The following is a 20,183-nucleotide window of genomic DNA, read 5'->3' on the forward strand; positions in this document are numbered from 1 at the left end:
AGGAAGTGGATGAAGGAGCTTGAATCAATCTGCAAATGTGGGATGAAGTACTCCTGTAACATCCAGGTTGATGAAACTAGTTCACTGTCTTGGCAAGGTCTGACTGTTCCTGACAACCCTCTGTATGGTAAGAGGAACCTTCAGAATCGGAATCAATTTTCCAGCAAAGTATCCATTTAAACCACCCAAGATCACATTTAAAACTAAGGTCTACCACCCTAATATTGATGATAGGGGGCAGATCTGTCCACCAGTAATTAGTGCTCAAAACTGGAAGCCAGCCACCAAGACTGACTAAGTAGTCCTGTCCCTCACACCACTGGTAAATGACCCAGCCTGAGCACCACTCTGGGCAGTGCTGTGGAAAACTCTTTTGTACACTGTGAAGATTTGTAGCTGTGATTGGTTTGATAAACAAGCTGACTGGCCAATAGCTGAACAGGAAAAGATTGAGCATGAGAGCCAGACTAGGTGAATTCTGGGAAGAGGAAGGGCATAGTCAGAGAGTTGCAGGTAAATGCAGATAAGCAAGATGAGAATGTCATACTGAAAAAAGGAACCAAACAATGTGGCTAAACATAGATACAAATTATGGGTTAATTGAAGTGTAAGAGTTAGCTAGTAACAAGCCTGAGCTATCAGCTGAACATTTATAATTTATATTAAGCCTCTGAGTGATAATTTGGGAAGCGGCTGCTGGGTATTTGGAAACAGGCAGTTAAGACAGGAAGTGTCCATTTACAGGGCTGACCTAGTCGAAGAATACTCTAAGGACTGTAAAAATATTCTGTAAGAATGCTGAAGATTTTACAAAGAAATGTGGGGGGAAAGTCACCTGTGGACTAAACTCTGCCATGAGTGATTACAGCAAGTTTGAGCAGAGCCCTTGAACAGTGCATTCAGATACCCCACAAAGCAGAACTCTGGAAAACCCCTGGCAGTGGTTACTAACTTTCTACGGTTTTCTTAATCAAAAGTGGTCTAGGTAACCTGTGAAGAAGGATTAAAAAAATTCAAAATAAAATAAAATACAGTGGCAGGACTGGAGAAATATTGGCTCAGTGGTTAAGAGCACTGGCTGCTCTTCCAGAGGAGTAGGGTTCAATTCCCAGCAAGGATATGGTGGCTCACAATAATCTGTAATTCCAGTTCTAGGGGATGCAACATCCTCTTCTGGCCCCCATGGGCACTGTACACACATGGTTCACAGAACACATGGAGGCAAAACACTCATATATGTGGTGGTATTCTAATTGTACTGAAATGTGATTTTGATTGTATGTTAATAAATAAAGTTGCCCGGGGGTCAGAGCTATTAGAGCCATAGACAGAGTGTGGCGGTGGTGGCACACGCCTTTAATCCCATAGATCTCTGTGTGTTCAGGGATACAGCCAGCATTGGAGACATATGCCTTTAAGACCTAGGGGGCTGTACATTCAGACAGTGACGAGGCAGTCACGTGTTTGGGTTACAACCAATGAGAAGGCAGAACAACATACTATAAAAAAAACACGAACAGACAGGATATAGCTGTCTTTCGGGAAGCTGGGACACCGCAGGCGGAAGGGTGAGATTTTAGCTCTGAGCTCTGACCTCTCGGCTTTCTCTTTTACATTGTTTCTGTGTTTCTTATTTAATAAGACAGTTGGTTACATCTCCACATATACAAAACAAAACAAAACAAAACACCTTAAATCCATGGTGAGGCTTCCCAGTGAGTAACTGGAACCTTGCTTATGGAGAGGTGATCTGTTTCTTTCTGTCAGATGTCTAATTTTCACACCAAGATGTTAGTCATTTGAGAGTTACTTTGCTCCAGGGCAAAGATAGGGTCATGTATGCTCAGGTCCCCACCATAGATGCCCTCTACTTACAGAAGCAGTCTTTCCACAGGTGTGTCTCGGGCTCTTCTCACCCCTATATTCTATTCATAGGGTGATGGAATTGTGTGCTGGGACTCCACACCTGCCACTGTGGACCACTAACTAGGTCTATGGTTTCTGGGGTCTGGAGTTCAGACCAGGGGTTGTATGGATACATCCTGTCTTGTTAGGGCTTCTATTGCTGTGAAGGGACATCATGACCATAGCAACTCTTATAAAGGAAAACATTTAATTAGGGTGGCAGCTTACAGTTCAGAGGTTCAGTCTATTATCGTTATGGTGGGGAGCATGGTGGCATGCAGGCAGACATGGTGCTGGCTACATCTTGGTCACACTTCCTCCAACAAGAATGCACCTACTTCAACAAAGCCACCTCCTAATAATACCACTCCCTATGCACTTACGGGGGCCAGTTACATTAAAACTACCACACATCCCATTGATAAACTGTCCTATAGAAGGCATTAAACACACTGGGCATTCATTCATACTTAGAGGCAAGACAGAGCTGACTCTTACGTTTTAGGGGACTAGAGAGCCAGGATACAGGATTCAGGCCTAGAATGCAGATGAGGAACTGAGTCTTTACTATGAGAGAATTAGGAACCGTGGGTGCTTTGAAGCAGGGTGGAGATCTAGCAGCTCCAGCCGAGTCGGGATAGCTCAATGGTTGCTTTTCACTTCTGCTGGAAGGAAGGAGCCATCAGCTAGCATCAGGAAGGAGAATCAGGCTTCAGATTTTGGCTATGTTGAGCATGTGAACTGAATGCTCCCAGCAACTTGGCCAACCTTGAGAACTTAAGAAGGAAAGAAGGCTGGGTGGGTGCACACAGGAGGCAACTTTTGGAGGCAAGACCGTGGAATTTGCTGATGGAAGAGGCTGTGAGGCGCTTCCCCCTCTTTTTCTTGAGGGATTTTGTTTGTTTTTGTTTGTTTATGAGACAGGGTTTCTCTGTGTATCCCTGGCTGTCCTGGAACTCACTCTGTAGATCAGCCGGTCCTCAAACTCACAGAGCTCCGCCTGCCTCTGCCTCCCGAGTGCTGGGATTAAAGGCGTGCGCCACCACCGCCCCGGCTATCAAGGACTGTTCTTGCTATGGGTGCCAGGGTTGTGATGAGGGCCTGTTCTCCCCTTAGAGCTGCTCATGTCCGATGGTGCCAGCTTCTCTGGGGAGCACTGAGCCGTTGCTGTAAGATGTTTCTCTGAGGTTTAAAAACATTTTTTAAAGTTTTATTTATTTGAGAAAGAGAAGGGGTTGGGGTAATCAAGGCATAAGCGTGGGAGTCGGAGGACAGCTTTCAAGACTCTATTCTCGCTTCCACCATGCGGGTCTTGGTACTCAACTCAGGCTCGGCAGCCGGCTCCTTCCCCCGACTGAGCCACCTCTCCAGCTCTGAGGTTCTCTTTTATTTGTGGTTTCCTTGTCTTTGGTCTGTCGGTCGGGGTTGTCTCAAGCTGCCGCTGTCCTCCCATCTGCCTTATTATGTTCCTCTCAGGACTTGTATCTTCCTACATTCATGGAGTTGTGTGGTGGAGCAGGAGACAGATGTAATGCCAGGCACACCAAGACAGTCTTGTGGAGAACTGGCTTTGGTGAGTTTGGAATGAGGAGTTGCTTGACATCCTGAGTCAGGATGGATCCAGAAACTCTTCCAGTGTCCCTTAGTATTTTCATGGCAAGACAGAGCCGGGGCCAGCAGCCTGATTGGTGCCTTCAAACCCCATTCTTGACGTTTTGCTCACTCATCACTCCCACTCTGACTTCGGCTTAAGGTGACAGCACCTCTCCGTCTCCACTGCCCTCCCCGACTCCCTCTGCCGTGTGTGTGCTGTGAATGTGCTCAGAACCTGCGTTGTCCTTAAAAAGGTGCGGTGGGGCTGTCTGGTGTGGACACCACCTCGGTTCAGTGGCGCTTTCACACACCCACGCTGATAGCTGTCCACACAGAAACAGGCCAAAGGCCAGCCTGCCTTTCTGCTCTACCTCATCGCTGTCCACCCTCCCTCCGCCCCCACAGTGATCCTCTCCATGGCCTAACCTGTCCATTCTCAGTCCCCCCCCCCCCCCCCGAGCCTCACGTACTTATTCCTGGATTTTTCATGAACATATTTATGTTTTCATTGCTTAACAACTCCCAATGGTTCCATTATGAGCACGAGAATTTGACTAGTGAGAACAACCGCATGGATCTACTTTTCTTTAATTAGTTAATTATATTTTTCAATGCAGGGAGATTGACATTTGGTTTTTGAAGGGACTCTAGCCCACTCGAGCATGCGGCTCTGGCAGGCCTTGCCCCTTCTCTCCAGCCCCTCTGCCTTGTTAAAAACTGTTAGATTACATCCTAAAGCTGGCCACAAGGTCTGTTCCCTTATTTACCCACTTCCTCCTCCTGAGGCTGACCACCACGGTCCAGCTATCCAAGTATCGAAGTCCAGTGATCAAAAGTCCCATTTGGCTCCCTTTACCTTTATGAAGCACCATTTCCCAGAGGCCACATCTGTCTCTCTCTACCCAGAGGCGGTCCTTTGTCCCTCCTGGATAAATACCCCTGTCCCCTTTCCCTTGTCCCCTTCCCCTTCTCCTCCACCCTCTGTCTCCTTTACCCAGCCCATTTTAACACAGACTCCCCTTTTCTCTTCTGAAGAATGACACCTGCAAGGTCACTTGTTGCTGTTTTTCTGCCTGAGTCAGAAAGCAGCCACTTTAACTTTTCTTCCCACTTAATGAAGGCCCTCTCTGTGAAAACAGGTGTTTGGGTGTAGTTTGTGCTTAATCTGGGGTCTGGGAGGGATTCCCCACTGTGAGAGGTTCCCTTCTGTTTTATCATGCCAAGAACGTTACTGATGGAGGATCTTGTTGACATCGGCAGGGCATGGTCCTCCATCTGCCAAGGCTGCTCCCACTCTCTAAACTCAAGTCTTGGGGAGCAGCCATGATCTCCAAAGAGACCCCCACCCCAAGATTGCAAACAGACTAGTGGTCATGGAAGCAGTAGGGATGTGGCAAGGTCAGGGTCTCACTGTCCATAGCCAGTCTGCCACCTGCAACATCGCCACCTTCCTCTGATCTTCTGATCCTCTATCTTCGGCCCCTCCAAGGAGCTGGAGGCCAGAAGACAGCAGAATCTATCTCTTTGCCTCCATGTCTCATGGTCAGCCTACCTGTCTCTACACCAGAGACACCATCCACACAGAGCCAGCGTTGCCATGGACATTGTTTTTGATTTGCTGATTTTATAAGATAAAAGTGCATCTTATGTGTTTTGTTTGTTTGTTTGTTGAGACAGAGTTTCTCTGTGTAGCCCAGAATGTCCTGGAACTCACTCTGTAGATCAGGCTGGGCTCAAACTCACAGAGATCCACCTGCCTCTGCCTCTGCCTCCTGAGTGCTGAGATTAAAGATGTACATACGCCACCACCTGGCAAAAGTACATTTTAATAAAGAAAAATTTAACATGGAAGTGTAGCTAGACTTTTCCTGCCTGCCCCACAGTCAGGACAAATCTCTGTCACAGGCCAGTCCCACAGCTGCTCAGACCTAACCAAGTAAACACAGAGACTTACATTGCTTACAAACTGTAAGGCTGTGGCAGGCTTCTTGCTAACTGTTCTTGTATCTTAAATTAATCCATTTCCTTAAATCTATACCTTACCACATGGCTCGTGGCTTACCAGCATCTTCACATGATGCTTGTCATGGCAGCGGCTGGCAGTGACTCCTTCCGCCTTCCTGTTCTTTTATTTCTCTTCTCTGTTAGTCCTGCCTATACTTCCTGCCTAGCCACTGGCCAGTGTTTTATTTATTGACCAATCAGAGCAATTTGATTTGACATACAGACCATCCCACAGTATGGAAGGTTCACATTCTTGAGGTATAGGAAGGAAAATTCCCCACGTCCACTGTCACTGTTGTGGGGGAGGGGCGACAGTTTTCTCTGATCTGTAAGGAAGGGCGAGCAGAAGACTCCCTTCATCTGTGTGTGTCTCTCTCTTCGGGGCTGCCTGGCTGCCAGATGGCCCATCTCTGCGTGCCTCTCACCTACCTTCTGCACCCTTTCCAGAGTCCCCTGTGGAATGCTGAGATGGTCCTGTGCAGGGCCAATAGGGCACACCAGCTGGCCGAGACTGTTGGTGGTGGCAGGGATGAGATAGACGGGTGGGCTAGCCAGAGGGAAGTGGTGAAGAGGAAACAAGAAGGAAGCCAAGAGGTAAGAAAGCCAAAGAATGTTGGGTGGCATCAAAGGGCAGGAGTCAGGGATCAGACGACAGTGCCCGGTCCCTGGGTCTCCAGCAACTCTTGTCTGGGGGTGGCTCTCTGTGCACTTGGTTTTTCTTCATACTGTCTAGGTATTCCTGTTGGGACACTGCCAGTACCCACTGATGCTAGGATCTCATCACCATCCCAGTTATTCAGACTTGCAAGGGCAGAGGGGGACATCCGCTGGATGAGGACCAGGGAATCCAGAACAGGGTAGCCGGACATAAGAGGAGGGGTGGCCCAGTCAGCTCCTGCCCAGAACTGACGGCTTATACCCGGTGCACAGAGTTAAGGAGGTGAAGGGGCTTTGCAAGAGCTAACACAGCGCCTGGGGAAGGGGCCTCAATGCCTAGCTCCGCATGCAGTTCGGGGTGCTCAGGTAATAAGGCTGACTTCACTGTGGTGGAGACCGACTAGTCCATTCCTCCAGGCCGCTGGAGGCTGCTGCTGCTGCTGCTGCTGCTGCTGAACTGCGTGTGGTACTGGCTTTCTGGGACTTGTTTCTCCTGATCCCTCAGCCACTGAGGAGCTTCCTGCTCCTCTATGGCCTCTTCTGTGGCCTCTTAGTCTGTGGCTCATTTCTTGTCTTCCAATATTTGCTGTTCAACCCATGATTACTCTGATGCCTTTTTGGCATTCTTCATCTGGGATTGCGCTGCAAACCCTGGTTTAAATGATGGCAGGTCTAGCCCTACACCAACAGTAGCCTTGTTAGGATTCACCACTGAATTATAGTGGATATTCCGGTGGTAGCTGACACAGATGGGTTCATCTTCATTTTGATGGATCCCATGGAATGAATGTGTTGCTAGATTCCACTACAGAAACACCTGTGCTATACTGATACATCTTCACAGGACAGCTGACCGTCTCTGCCATAGCCTGCGTCTCAGTTGTTTTTCCGATTCCGATTGATATAGGTGGTGAAGTCTTTTGGGACCTGGTTGGAGAAGTAGTCAGCAATCCTCATTGGATAGTCCATGCAATGCTGTCACACAATCTCATGCATGTCCTCCAGCTACAGCCCGGAATAGACAGGTGCTATCCTTCATCTGCTTGATGATGAAGCCTTCCTTGTCCTGTAGGCCTTTTCAAACCAGTGTTCCTTTTGCTCGACAGTGGCAGGATCTCCTTTTGTGCCTCAGCAGTTTCACATTCGTCTTCCCTGTTGTAGCCTGCTCCGACCTCTTCACACTCCAGACCGTCTCCAGCCAACCGCACCAATGCCGCGAGCTTGCTGTGTCCTGGTCTGGAGCAGCAGCCGCCCAGGCCCAGGGCACCACCCACGCCTCGCATACCCCCGCTGTTGGTGAACAAAGAGCATCATCAGGACCTCTGCTGGGGACATCAGGGCCTCCACAGGAAGTGGAGAAGCTTGCGGTGGCCCAGGGCTCCCCACTGCACCAAGAGGCACAGCTAATGCTCAGCAATGAAGAGCGGGCCCCTCCATGCCAGAGCCACAGTTCTGCTTCAGGGGAAGCGTCTCCTAGTATCAGAAGCAGCCAGTGGAAGGCAGCACCTCACATAGGATGAGGACAGGGCTTCTCATGCTAAGAAATGCAGAATGAGCGTGGCGGGGAATCTCTTCATATCCGAGGATGGCAGGAAGGACCTCCTGCCCAGCTATAATTTCTTCAGCATCACACCTCTCGTTCCAAGCAGTTTTCCCATCAGTACCAAGGCAGGGAGGCCTTTTACAGTGGAAAAGAACATTCCAGACTTTCTCAACAGCAGAGAACACCCCTGGGAGACAGACCCCCCCCCCCATAAGTGCAGTGAATGCAGCAAGTCCTTTAGCCAGAAGCACAGACTTGCTCCGCACCAGATTCCTCAGCAGTGAGTGTGCTTTAAACAAAGCCGGTACCTTCGTCAGCTGCAAAATTACACTTGTTTGGCATCAGGGAGAGCACGCTGGAGAGGGGCTTATAAATGCACTACTGTGGGAAGTCCTGCAGCCAAAATTCTGCCCCATTTCACACCAGAGTCCACACTGGTAGAAGCTGAGTGTGTTTTGGCCACAGATCTATCTTCCATCTGTGTCATAGAATTCACACAGGAGAAAGAATTACTTACGGATGGGTGCAGCAAACTTCACCTCCAAGTCCAGCCTCCTCAAATACCACAGAAACCACACCACTGCAGTCAGACTTTTTTTTGTCAGGATCACTGGCTCCCCAATGATGACACGAGACTTATTTTTAATTATGAAAGCTCAGCTGACAGCTTAGGCTTGTTTCTAACTAGCTCATAACTTAAATTAACCCCTATCTTTTAATCTCCTTTCTGCCTCATGGCTTTATTACCTCCTCTTTGTGATGCCCATGCTCCTTGCTCTGTGGCCCCTGGCATCACCGCCACCTTCTTCCCAGTGTCTTCTCTGTCCAGAAATCCTGCCTAGCTACTGGCCAATCAGAGTGACACATCTTCACAGTGTACAAAAAGATTATTCCACAACACAGATAGGCAGGAGGTATAGGTGGGGTTTCTGGGCAGAGAGGAGGAGGAGAAGGAGGAGGAACCTAGGGGTGTGGTAGAGATGAAAGGAGACACAGAGGAAGCAGGGTGGGCATACATGACAGCACGTAGATGAATAGAAATGGATTAACTGAAGTTCTAAGAGCTAGTTAAAAACAAGCCTAAGCTAAAGCCAAGCTTTCATAATTAATACGTCTCTGTGTCATCATTTGTGAGCTGGCAGCCCAAAGAAAATTCCTGCTACACCAGAGGAAAGCTTTAATCCAATGGCTTTTCATTCTTTGGTACCACAAAGTCCAAAGAGAAATAAATGCCTTAGAGTGCAGGGAGTGTGTTATCTGCTTGGTCAACTGATGGCAGAAAAGCTCCTAATGTGGCCTTGGTGAAGGAGCGAGTTATCAGCAACAAGTTGATGCTTGCATCTGGGCATCCGCCCCGGAGATAGACATTCCAGTGGGTGCTGCTGGGTATATGTGAAACTCCAGGAGCTTGGTAACCTGGCTTGAGGAGTGTCACTTCCAGTGCCTGTGGCTGAAGCTATCTTACCTCTGGAACCTGGCGTGTGTCAGGTGACCATGTGATAAGGGGGAGGTCCACCCGTGTGCTGTGCCCCTTCCCTAGAGGAAATCACAAGTGCAACGAAAGCATCAGTGTTCGCTTTAACTGCCTTCGCATTAGCTGTGCTTCACAGAGTCAGGGGCAGTAAATCTGGGGGTCTCTGTTACAGGCACTTCTAGAAAAGCTCTAGTTACTTGCTTATGGATGAGGGGCTATTAATATTCTCAACCTCCCAAATTTAATTTCTCTGTAGTCAGGGTCACCAAAAAAGCAAGCATTTCTTTTTAGATTTCCAAGGCTAGTTAGGCTGTTCTCCATGTGTTTTTCCCATGCTGCCCTGGCTACATAGGCAAGTGAGGTTGTTATGGTCCAGGTATGTGCCTTGGGACTCAGCCTTTTCTGTTCACTAGTCTCTGATTCTGTGCAAGCAAGAACACATTCACCAAACTTCCTGGCTTTTCTAGGGGAACAGGTGTAGTGAGAGATCCCACAGTGCATTGCATCTGGCTTGAATTCAGGAGTGCTAGCACCTAGGTTTTGAACTACCTTTTATTTAAAGTCATTACTGTTACCATTTGTTTAAGGTCAGTGATTTTTTTTGGGAGGGTGGGGGAGATTCAAGACGGGTTTTCTCTGTGTAGCCCTGGCTACAGAACAGAACTTGTTCTGTAGACCAGGCTGGCCTCGAACTCACAGAGATCTGCCTCCCTCTACCTCCTGAAGTGCTAGGATTAAAGGCATGCACCACCATGCCCACTAACAATAGTGATTATTATCTGAGTTCTTCCTGAAGGAATTTCAGAGCTTTTGGAAAACTAAGTAATGAGAGGACCTGGCACACCAGGAGGTCTCATAGCTGAGTATTGCTCAGGTAGTGGTTTCTTCAAACAACTTCAGATAAGAGGTTTTGGTATTGCTAAAGGTGTGAACTGTGTAACAATAAAGGGACTTTTGGGGAAGCAAGAGGCAGTCAGTTCACCAGAAGCTGGCCCACCCTGCTGCTTTTGCTAAGCATGAAATTACATTCTGGAGTGACCCCTTTTCTTTGATGGACCCATGAAAAGCAGAACACTGAAAGTAGGAGATCCAGATTTTTGTATTGGGCCATTATTTTATCTTATTTTTATTTTTCAAGACAGGGTTTCTCCAGAAGTCCTGGCTGTCCTGGAACTCGCAGAGATCTGCCAGTCTCTGCCTCCAGAGTTCTGGGATTTAGGACATGTACCACCATTGCCCTGTGTAGACTTTCAAGATGGGCAATTAAATGCATACACACACACACACACACACACACACACACACCCCACATACAAGAAAGTCTACAATGTGAACAATTTTAGTATAAATCCTCACCAAAACCAACAGTCACCTGCTGTGGGGTGTCTTTCTGTATGCTTTGAATATGTGTTGCTCTGACTGGTTGATAAATAAAGCTGTATTGGCCTATGGCAGGGCAGGATGGGGCCAGGTGGGAAAATCCAAGACAGACAGTGGGAGGAGAAAGGAGAGGAGAGAGACACCAGCCTGTCACCTGAGGAACAATATGCCAGCAGACCAGTAAGCCATGGAACACGTGACAAAACATAGATTAATAGAAATGGGTTAATTTTAAGTTATAAGAGCTAGCTAGCAAGAAGCCTGCCGTATGCCATCAATTGGTAATTAATAGAAGCCTCTGAGTAATTATTTTATAAGTGGCTGTGGGACTGAGGGCTGGGTGGGACTAGAGAAACTTTCTAACTACACTCACCTCTAAATTTTCTTCGTTCCTGTTTACAATTCTCTGTCCATATCTGAATTCCTATGACCAAGCATTGGTTTACTGTTCTTCCTAACACAGTAGTCCTCCAATCATTGCTTCCATTTTCTGGAGTTTTACCTAACTTCATCAATGTGCTCTGTGATAAGTTTTAAACTCCCAGTTGCTGGGTATCTGCCACTACTGATGTATTAAGCCAATCAAGTCGAATTAATAAACCAGGGATAATGAACAGAGCAAAACAATCCTGGGTGACCTTTGGAAAGGCAGGGGAAGAGTCACATGGCAAATATGGCTACCGGGCCTTAAGTAACCTGTAGGCATGGTCTTGAGCAGTACCAGGGAGGGGTGGGGATCTGGAATGTGAGGGAAGCTCTAGGGGAGGGGCTGCTGTTTGGTGGGCTTTGAGGGGGTGCACCTGTGGAGAAAGGTGGGCTTCCACCAGAATATTCCAGACTCCTTGGGTATAGGGGCACTGGTTCAAGTCTGGGTACTTCCTGCGGGCATGGGGCGGCATATGGAAGGGGGAGTCAGGAGTCAGTGGGCTCACATTCAGCAAGAGGTGTGAGTGGAGGAGCGTCTGATTAACTGTCATCCTGGAGAACTCAGGCACTGGTTTCTAAAGGAGGCAGAGTGTTGTGCCCAAAGTCCAATGTTGTGCCAAAGTCTCAAAAGACCACCAAGAGACCAAACCTGGTGCAAAAACATAGTCTTTAATATGAGTTAACTCGGGCTTCTCCATCCAAGTGACACAGCAGGAGAGACCTCGAGTAGCATGGGGTCAGGGCTTTTATAGTGGCTAGATAAGGAGGGCTTGGAGGATTCCAAAACTGCATAGTTACAGACCTGGGATTGGCTCAAGCCCTGTTAGGGGTATCTGGACTGAGCTGATTGGCTATTTTGGGTCTAGGGGAGTTGCAACATTTTAATCTCAGCAGAAGGACATCTGGAGTTGCTTGTCCATTTCTGATTGGCCTTTCCCTGTGGGGGAGGTGTACATGGTTCTCTCTATAACTAGGGCTAAGGTCAGGGGCAGTTGGGAGAAGCATCCTGCTCAGGTCTTTTTGCTACGGCTACAGTTCTGCCTGGAGAAGGTAGGTTGCTAGGAAAAACAGATTACTAACATCTGCCCTATGTGCAGGGTTAGCCATGGGAAAAGTGACGTGGCTGCCAGAAAGAATGAAATGGAGATGTGCCTGGTTGTCCAGAAGAGGCAAGGGCGAATGAGCCATACAGAAGAGCAGATATGCCCTTGAGTCTGGAGGGGTGGTACCAGCACTGATGTTCTAGGAGCTTGGGGAAATGGCACACCAAATCGAGGGATGATGTGTCCCAGGAGTACAGGAGCCATCACATCTTCTGTTTCCCAGGAGGTTGAGGTGAATCCATCCTGTAAAGGTGTCAGTGAGAGTTAAGAGATAATGGAGCCTTTAATGAGTGAGGACATGGGTGAAATCAACCTGTCAGTACTCACCCGGTCGGCATCCTTGGAGCTGGTATAGGGGCTGCCGTATCTGGAGGGCCCCCTGTGGATTGGCCTTGGCACACGTCTAGCAGGAGGGGTGCACCTGTGCAGGAACCTGCAGGTGTCTGTAAAACAGCTGCAACAGACTTCTATCTTGGTGTCATAGCAAAAGGGTTAAGAATCCTTAAGAAATTTAAGGACCCCTAAACACTGTTTGTGGTCAGTGCTCTACCAGTCTATCAAAACTGCATTTATAAACCAGTCTTTCCTGTATGGAGTCTGTGAATGAGGCACACCTGTCTGTCCTTTTAACAGGAAACTTCCTAAGAGCTGTCAAGGTGCTTGTAGCCTTGGGGTTGGGGAGAGCTGTAAAACTGGCAAGTCTATTGGTATCCTGGTCATGAAATACCATCAGATACGAGAGGATAAGTAAATAAGCAGAAGTGAGACCGTCTTCCAGCCGCCCAGGCAGCAAGTCTTTCCGTGCTCTTTGGGGGACACAAGCCCCAGAAGCAGTATTTGCCTTAGCTAGGTGCCAAGCCCAGAAGATCTGATAGATTTTTTTTTCCCTGTGGAGTAGAAATTTGGGGAGCTCGACCTACCTGTCTCAGCAGGGTGGACAATGGATCCCCATTGCTCCTCTTAGTCACAGTCTGGACAGGTCTCAGCAGCAGCAGCAGTTCAAGGTACAAAGCAGCTTTCTCTGTGGCTGGCCCTGTCACACCTGAAGCTAGTCTCCAGGTGGAAGTCTCCTTGGAGGAGATACAGGATGTTGCCAGGAGAAGACATGTCTCTCTATCATAAAAAGCTTTTATATTAAATACCATATTCTCATATTTCTAAAGGTGTTTGAGGATCAGGGGAACAAAATCCGTAAGGTACATCTAAATTAGACAAATGTTGTTTTGGCTTAACTTTGAGAGCATATATAAGCTAAATCTGGACATACAGTATTGCTCAAATTACTAAATGGTCTTTTTAATAAAAAACACAGAGCCAGATATTGGAGTAAATGCTGAAAGATCAGAGAGACAAAGGAACAATCCACTGCCACATCTCATCTCACCAACTCCATAAATCTTCTGACTGAATGCCTCTGAGTCCTCAGCCGAAAACTCTCCAGCTGAAAAGCTTTAGTTCCTGTGTCCTCAAGCCTTATATACCTTTCTTTGCCCAGCCATATCACTTCCTTCTTAGTGCTGGGATTAAAGGCATGTGTGCTTCCCAAGCAAAGGCATGAGATCTTAAGTGCTGGAATTAAAGATGTGTGCCATCACTGCCTGGCTCTGTTTATCTCCTCAACTAAGTCAATCTCATGCAGTCCAGGGTGACTTTGAACTCAGAGATCCAGATGGATCTTTGCCTCCCGAGTGCTAGGATTAAAGGTGTGTGCCACCACTGCCTGGCATCTATGTTTAATCTAGTGACTTGTTCTGTTCTCTGATCTTCAGGCAAATTTTATCAAGGTACACAATATATTGCTACAATACAGTTTTCCCAATTAGTAACAGCTTACCAATGAGAGTAAAAGCAAGAAGATTCAGTTTCTAGTTTTAGCTAAGATATATAAGGCAAAACCAAGTTTTAATATTGTAAACAATTTAGTTTTAATATCAATGGCTTAATTTTAGGTAGGTCACAAAGTCTGGCTGCCAGCAAGATTCATCCCTGTGCATGGATGTAGAGGTATAGCTTTAATATTTCAGTAAACCAGCATCATGCCTGCCCTCGTGGTCATCTTCACTACGGCAGACCACGTGGTGCTAATCTGGAGTTACAAGTTTACAGATTTCATGACATGAGATTCAGCAAAGCCCAGCGGCAAATCCCAAGCCAGGGCAGCTATCTGTAACCATCCGCTGAGCCATAATCAAGACACACAGGACACGCAAATCCAGGACACGCAAATCCAGACATCCGAGACCAGTTAAAACCAGCGTGAGTGGCCACACCTTTATACATTTCCACCCACACACAGAAAGTAGACAAAATTTTTAACAGAAACAAAACATTTAACAGAAAGACATTCAAACTTTTCCTGGGAAACAGTGTCAGATGACCAACTTAAAATAAAAGACATTCCCTGGCCATAATGGCTCCCACCAGGTCAGGCAGACCACTGCCCTGAGAAGATGCCACAGAGGGAAACTGAGGAACAGTGTGCCAGCATATGCTGTCCCGTTGAGTAAGCCAGAACAGCAAGTTGAGAATTTTGGGAAAAAAAGATGTTTAGGAGAGAGGAAGATGTGGCAGAGCATATTGAAGGAGAACAGATTTAAGGGCAGGGTGGGCAGTTAGAATTGTAGGACAGTATGGGGTGGGGGGAAGAGCGCGGAAACTGGGAACCTAAGGGGGCAGTTGGCAGAGAGTCATGTGGAGAACACAGCCAGCTGCAGCTTAAGCGGTGGGTCTCCCAGCCTGCTGGGGGAGGGGGAGCAAACAGCCACATGTTGGGCATGAGTCTCAGCGTGGCTGGAACAAACATCAGGGGAGCAAAGGCAGGTTAGGGTGAGCATCCCAGAAAGTAAACCGTTGGAAAAACCGGGAGAGCAATTGGACAGAAGCATGAGATAGAGGCAGGCAGAGGAGCAGCAAGATTGCTGGCAGGCAGAATCCAGGAGCAGAGATGCCAAGACACGGAAGACAGGCAGGGGAGGGGACAGGAATGCAGTGCGGTCCAGGTCAACTCAGGTCAACGGTGAGACAACCCGAGTTTGAACAAATTTCATATGGTGTCTGGGGAGTGAACTTGCACTTGGAAGTATACATTCACAAGCTGTTAGCCAGAGACTTAGATGCACAACAAATTGCTAAGCGGTCTTACTCATAAAAAACCTGGAACCAGATATTGGGGTTAAAACTGGGAGATCAGAGGAATAGGACAAACCACAGCCAACCTCACCTCACCAACTCCTCAGCCTCCAGAGAGACCTACTTCCTTTATACCCACGCCTATATGCCTTTCTGTTCTGTAATCTCACTTCCTCTCTCCACTCAGCTACATCACTTCCTGTCTGTCTGTACAGACCTCCAGACCTTTATGGTTAGTACTGGGATTAAAGGCCTGTGCCATCATGCTTGGCTCTGTTCCCAGTGTGGCCTTGAACACACAGAGATCTGGATAAATCTCTGCCTCCCGAATGCCAGGATTAAAGGTGTGTGCTACCATTGCCTGACTTCTATGTTTACTATAGTGGCTGGCTTTTCCCTCTGATCCTCAGATAAGCTTTATTGGGGTGCACAGATAAAATATCTCCATACCCGGAGACTATGATGGCACGTTCTCCTGAGAATAGTCTGGGACCAAAACAGTGGAGGTTTGGGGTATCACTGTACTGGAAGTCTCTCAGACAAGAAACCCCAAGAGGCAGAGACTGTCTCTACCCCAGAACAGGCCAGTTACCTGGCACTGCAGTGGCTGGGCAAGTGGACTGGCAGGAAGATGCAGAAGGGATCCTGGATCCCCTTTTAGGCCCTTGGCTTGGATGTGGGTAATTCACTGAGGAAGTAGTCTGAATGCAGGAAGGCAGAGTGGTTCTCCACAGCCACGTGGTCAGCGGAAAACTCAACTGTACTTGGGTTCAGCACCAAATGATAAGTTTAAAATCCTCGGTTGCTGGTTATCTGCTGATGTAATAAGCCAATCAAACCAAATTAATAAATCCAGATTTAATGAACAGAGCAAAGCAATCCTGGGTGACCCTTGGAAAGGCAGAGGAAGAGTCACATGGCAAATATGGCTACTAGGCCTTAAGTAACCTGTAGGTATGGTCTTGAGCAGCCCCAGGGAGGGGTGGCTTTTGGCAGGCTTTGAGGGGATGGGGGTCTGGAATGGGAGGGCCGCTCTAGGGGAGGGGCCGCTGTTGGTGGGCTTTGAGGGGGCGGGTCTGAGTAGAGAGGTGAGCTTCCACCTAATCAGTCTGAAAACACTTAATGGGAGAATGCAAAGTAAGCCATACTGTTTATCTCTGTTTTATGAGAAATGAGCATCCTCATATATGGATGTTCAAAATTTGCTCTTCTGTTAAGGTATGTTTGGATCACTGCTAGTGTGGAACCATTAATAATGGAGTTGCTGTGAACATTTGCACACTAGTTTAAAGATGTCAAAGCTAGGTATTGTGTGGTATTTTGATTGCATTATGACAATAAAGCTTGCTTTGAATCAGAGGGCGGAGCTAGCCACTAGCTGACCAAAAGTAACCATAGAGGTTTTGGAGAACTAAGGACAGAGAGACAGGAAGCAGTAAGGTGGGACTTAGAGAGGATCTCAGTCCTTTTGGATGGAGGAATGGAAGAGATAGGAGGTCGTTGGTAACTCTGCTGCCACTTCTCTGATCATTCAGTTTCTTACCCTGATATCCCACTCCCAATTTTTTATTGATAAATAATAATTAGGTAAGTGCATCATCTGGTGCCCAACGTGGCACAAAAGCACGAGATAGTCGCTCATCCCTGGCTTTGCAGCCGCTGCAGCCACAGCAGCCGGAGTCTTTCCTCCTTTTCTCCAAGCCCTCTGAGGGAGTCTGGGATTTTCCTGTTGCAGCCTTTCTACAAGTCTCCAGCTACCACCCAAACTCCACAGGCACCTGGGTTCCAAATGCCACCAGAGTCAGCACCTACTTCCTGCCAACCCTGCCTTCAGGCAGCTCTGTGCTTTAACTGCCTGCCTACCACACCTGCTTCTTCCTCACGTGCCTCCGAGTCCACTTTTCAGGTGGCGAGCTCCTTCTCCCTGTGGGTTGTGAGCTTCCCCTGGACCTCCTCCTCGAGCTGTTGCCACACCAGGTCAGCTGCCTCGACACCAGGACCTTGACATCTGCCCAGGCTTCTAATGTTTCTGTGACTGCCACCCAGCTACCTGTGAGCAACTGCAGCTGCCCTCAGCCTGCGTTCTCTGCCTAGCTGTGCTCCCCAGTGACAGCCAACCTCACACTTCACTGTCATCATCAGCAGATCTGGTGATACACCTGGGAATTCTTAACGTGGGTGGGTGGGTGGGGACTAATTTAAAAAATGCTTTCCCCCATGTTAAAAATTGGAACTATTATGATGCAGGGAGTTAGGTCTCTGTATAGTTCCACACTGAATAGTTTGAAATGGAACAATTAGATGAAGGGATAATCAACTTAACTGGCATTGACATAATGTCAATTATAATCATTATCATTTTGGTACTTCTTGTTTTATCCCTATAAAAGTTGTTTGATATCAGTGCCAAATATGAAAAATTGACTGATAAGATAAAATCCTTAGAAAGACAGACTAATGAAACTAAAAAAAATATTCACACACAGACAGAGGAATTTAGAACAGACGCTACTGCAACATTACATTATGAAACTGAAGAGAAGTGGCCCAAGGTAATTAGAAAACCAATCTTAAGTTATCCAGTTATCATTCAAGAATGACCACCAGATGATAGGCATCCCCAAGGCTATTCAGAAGTTAACTGGGATCCTATAGAAATGTTAGATTTGAAGAGATTTAAAGAAGCAATAGTTTCATATGGTATGCATTCACCTTTAGTGAAGCAGATGTTAAATTCATGGGCCACTCAGAACAGAATTATTCCACAAGATTGGAAAGATTTAGTTACAGCAGCATTGGAAGCTGGACCTCAGTTACAGTGAAGGATCTGGTAGAGGGGCAAAGCTAGGGTCATAGAACAACGAGGTAGGCTAAAGGTTATGAGATTTCCCAAGATCAAATACAGCAGATCTCGGAGAGGTTAAAGGAACACAATTTGTTAAATACATCCAGAGTACAAAAACTTAATTCCTAGTAACCTGATAGAGACTCAAACCCAAAATCATGTACAGGAAGCTAGATGAAGCATTTTTCTAGAATTAGTTAGTACTCTATTTGCCTATTAATATCATGAAGGAAAGCTTAAAATACTTTTTAATATTTTCCTCAGAAACATATGTTAGTTTATGGTTTGTTTCTTAGATTGGAGGAATGCTAATTTGGATATTCCTTTAAAGTAACAAGTCACCTCCCCATAAATTCATTGCTATGTTAGCCATACATGGCTTTAATTTTTTTCTCTGTCCTACAGGCCCTATATATTTGACCCATCTTGCACTTTGTTTTACTTGAGATAAAGTTCAATTCCCTAAAAGCTGAACATTTACCTCCTGAAGAGGTCAATTTGGATGCCAAGATTTTGGTGCAATTATTGTGATATCTGCTCCTGTGTCTACCAAACCCTCAATTACAACACCATTTATTTGTATTTTTAACTTTGGTCTTTGATCATGTATAGACATTTGCTTTATTTATAAATTTATAAGTATTTATAAATTTTGCTTATTTAAATAAAAGTTTATTTATAAACATTTGCTTTATGGTTTCTCTTGAAATTTTTTTAAATCTTTTAAAGCTGTTTTGACATCCAGAGCAGTATGATTTTTCACAACAGGCAGTGGGTCTTTAATTGTTTTGTGGAGGAGTTTCCACAGTGCTGACAGGGAATGATGGAATTTGACATAAGGGCCTGCAAGGCCCCCTATGGCCTTTCCCAATGGCAAAAGTTTACCTTGCCTGTCTCATGTTGATCTGCATTCATTAGTTCAGTGTCAGCCTTTGCCGTACCTTCTGCATATTCCAAAAGTCTGAGGCCTTCTGTTTGGATTATCTCTAGAAAAAACACTGTTCCTAGAATGCCTTGCCTATGATCCCTTTTTAGATGACTTATTTTACTACAATTAAAACACCTAACCTTTTTATTTTTCTTAAAGTTTTTAGAAGTCATTTCTCCTATCTAAGTATCATCATAAGCATGAGATTCAATATCAGCTATCTTTCTAATCCATTCTTTTATGGGTGCTGATTTTGTTTTTAAAGGCATAATCACCCTTTTCTGGATTAGCATTTTCAAGAGCCAAGGATTCAATTGATATTATCTAACTTTTGTATCTGATATCGTTCTATTTACAGCTGAAGTAAATATTTGTAAAAAAAAATCAGTGAACTTCTTTTGGGTCCTCTTTCCTGATTCTTGAATCTTGTCCCAAGCATTCGCAGTTGCTGTACAGCATGGGGCCAAGGTGTGACCATCAAATGCCACCTATCATTTTGCATCAGCCTAACGACTCTCACTGAGATTTTGATCTTGGGAAATCTCATAACCTTTAGCCTACCTCGTTGTTCTATGACCCCAGCTTTGCCCCTCTACCAGATCCTTCACTGTAACTGAGGTCCAGCTTCCAATGCTGCTGTAACTAAATCTTTCCAATCTTGTGGAATAATTCTGTTCTGTGTGGCCCATGAATTTAACATCTGCTTCACTAAAGGTGAATGCATACCATATGAAATTATTGCTTCTTCTTCTTCCTTTTTTTTTTCCGAGACAGGGTTTCTCTGCATAGCTTTGTGCCTTTCCTGGAGCTAACTTGGTAGCCCAGGCTGGCCTCGAACTCACAGAGATCCTCCTGGCTCTGCCTCCCAAGTGCTGGGATTCAAGGCGTGCGCCACCACCGCCTGGCCAGAAACTATTGCTTCTTTAAATCTCTTCAAATCTAACATTTCTATAGGATCCCAGTTAACTTCTGAATAGCCTTGGGGACGCCTATCATCTAGTGGTCATTCTTGAGTGATAACTGGATAACTTAAGGTTGGTTTTCTAATTACCTTGGGCCACTTCTCTTCAGTTTCATAATGTAATGTTGCAGTAGCGTCTGTTCTAAATTCCTCTGTCTGTGTGTGAATATTTTTTTTAGTTTCATTAGTCTGTCTTTCTAAGGATTTTATCTTATCAGTCAATTTTTCATATTTG

At 46.3% G+C, this 20,183-nt stretch overlaps 2 pseudogenes; one reads left to right on the plus strand and one right to left on the minus strand.

Moving 5' to 3' along the window:
* Window positions 1–890, plus strand: LOC102927138 (ubiquitin-conjugating enzyme E2 L3 pseudogene; annotated as a pseudogene).
* Window positions 891–6,139: 5,249 nt separating this feature from the next.
* LOC102926837 (OTU domain-containing protein 5 pseudogene) lies at window positions 6,140–7,596 on the minus strand (annotated as a pseudogene).
* Between the last annotated feature and the right edge of the window lie 12,587 nt (window positions 7,597–20,183).

Source organism: Peromyscus maniculatus, chromosome 1 (assembly GCF_049852395.1).
Source record: "Peromyscus maniculatus bairdii isolate BWxNUB_F1_BW_parent chromosome 1, HU_Pman_BW_mat_3.1, whole genome shotgun sequence".
Lineage (NCBI taxonomy): Eukaryota > Metazoa > Chordata > Mammalia > Rodentia > Cricetidae > Peromyscus > Peromyscus maniculatus.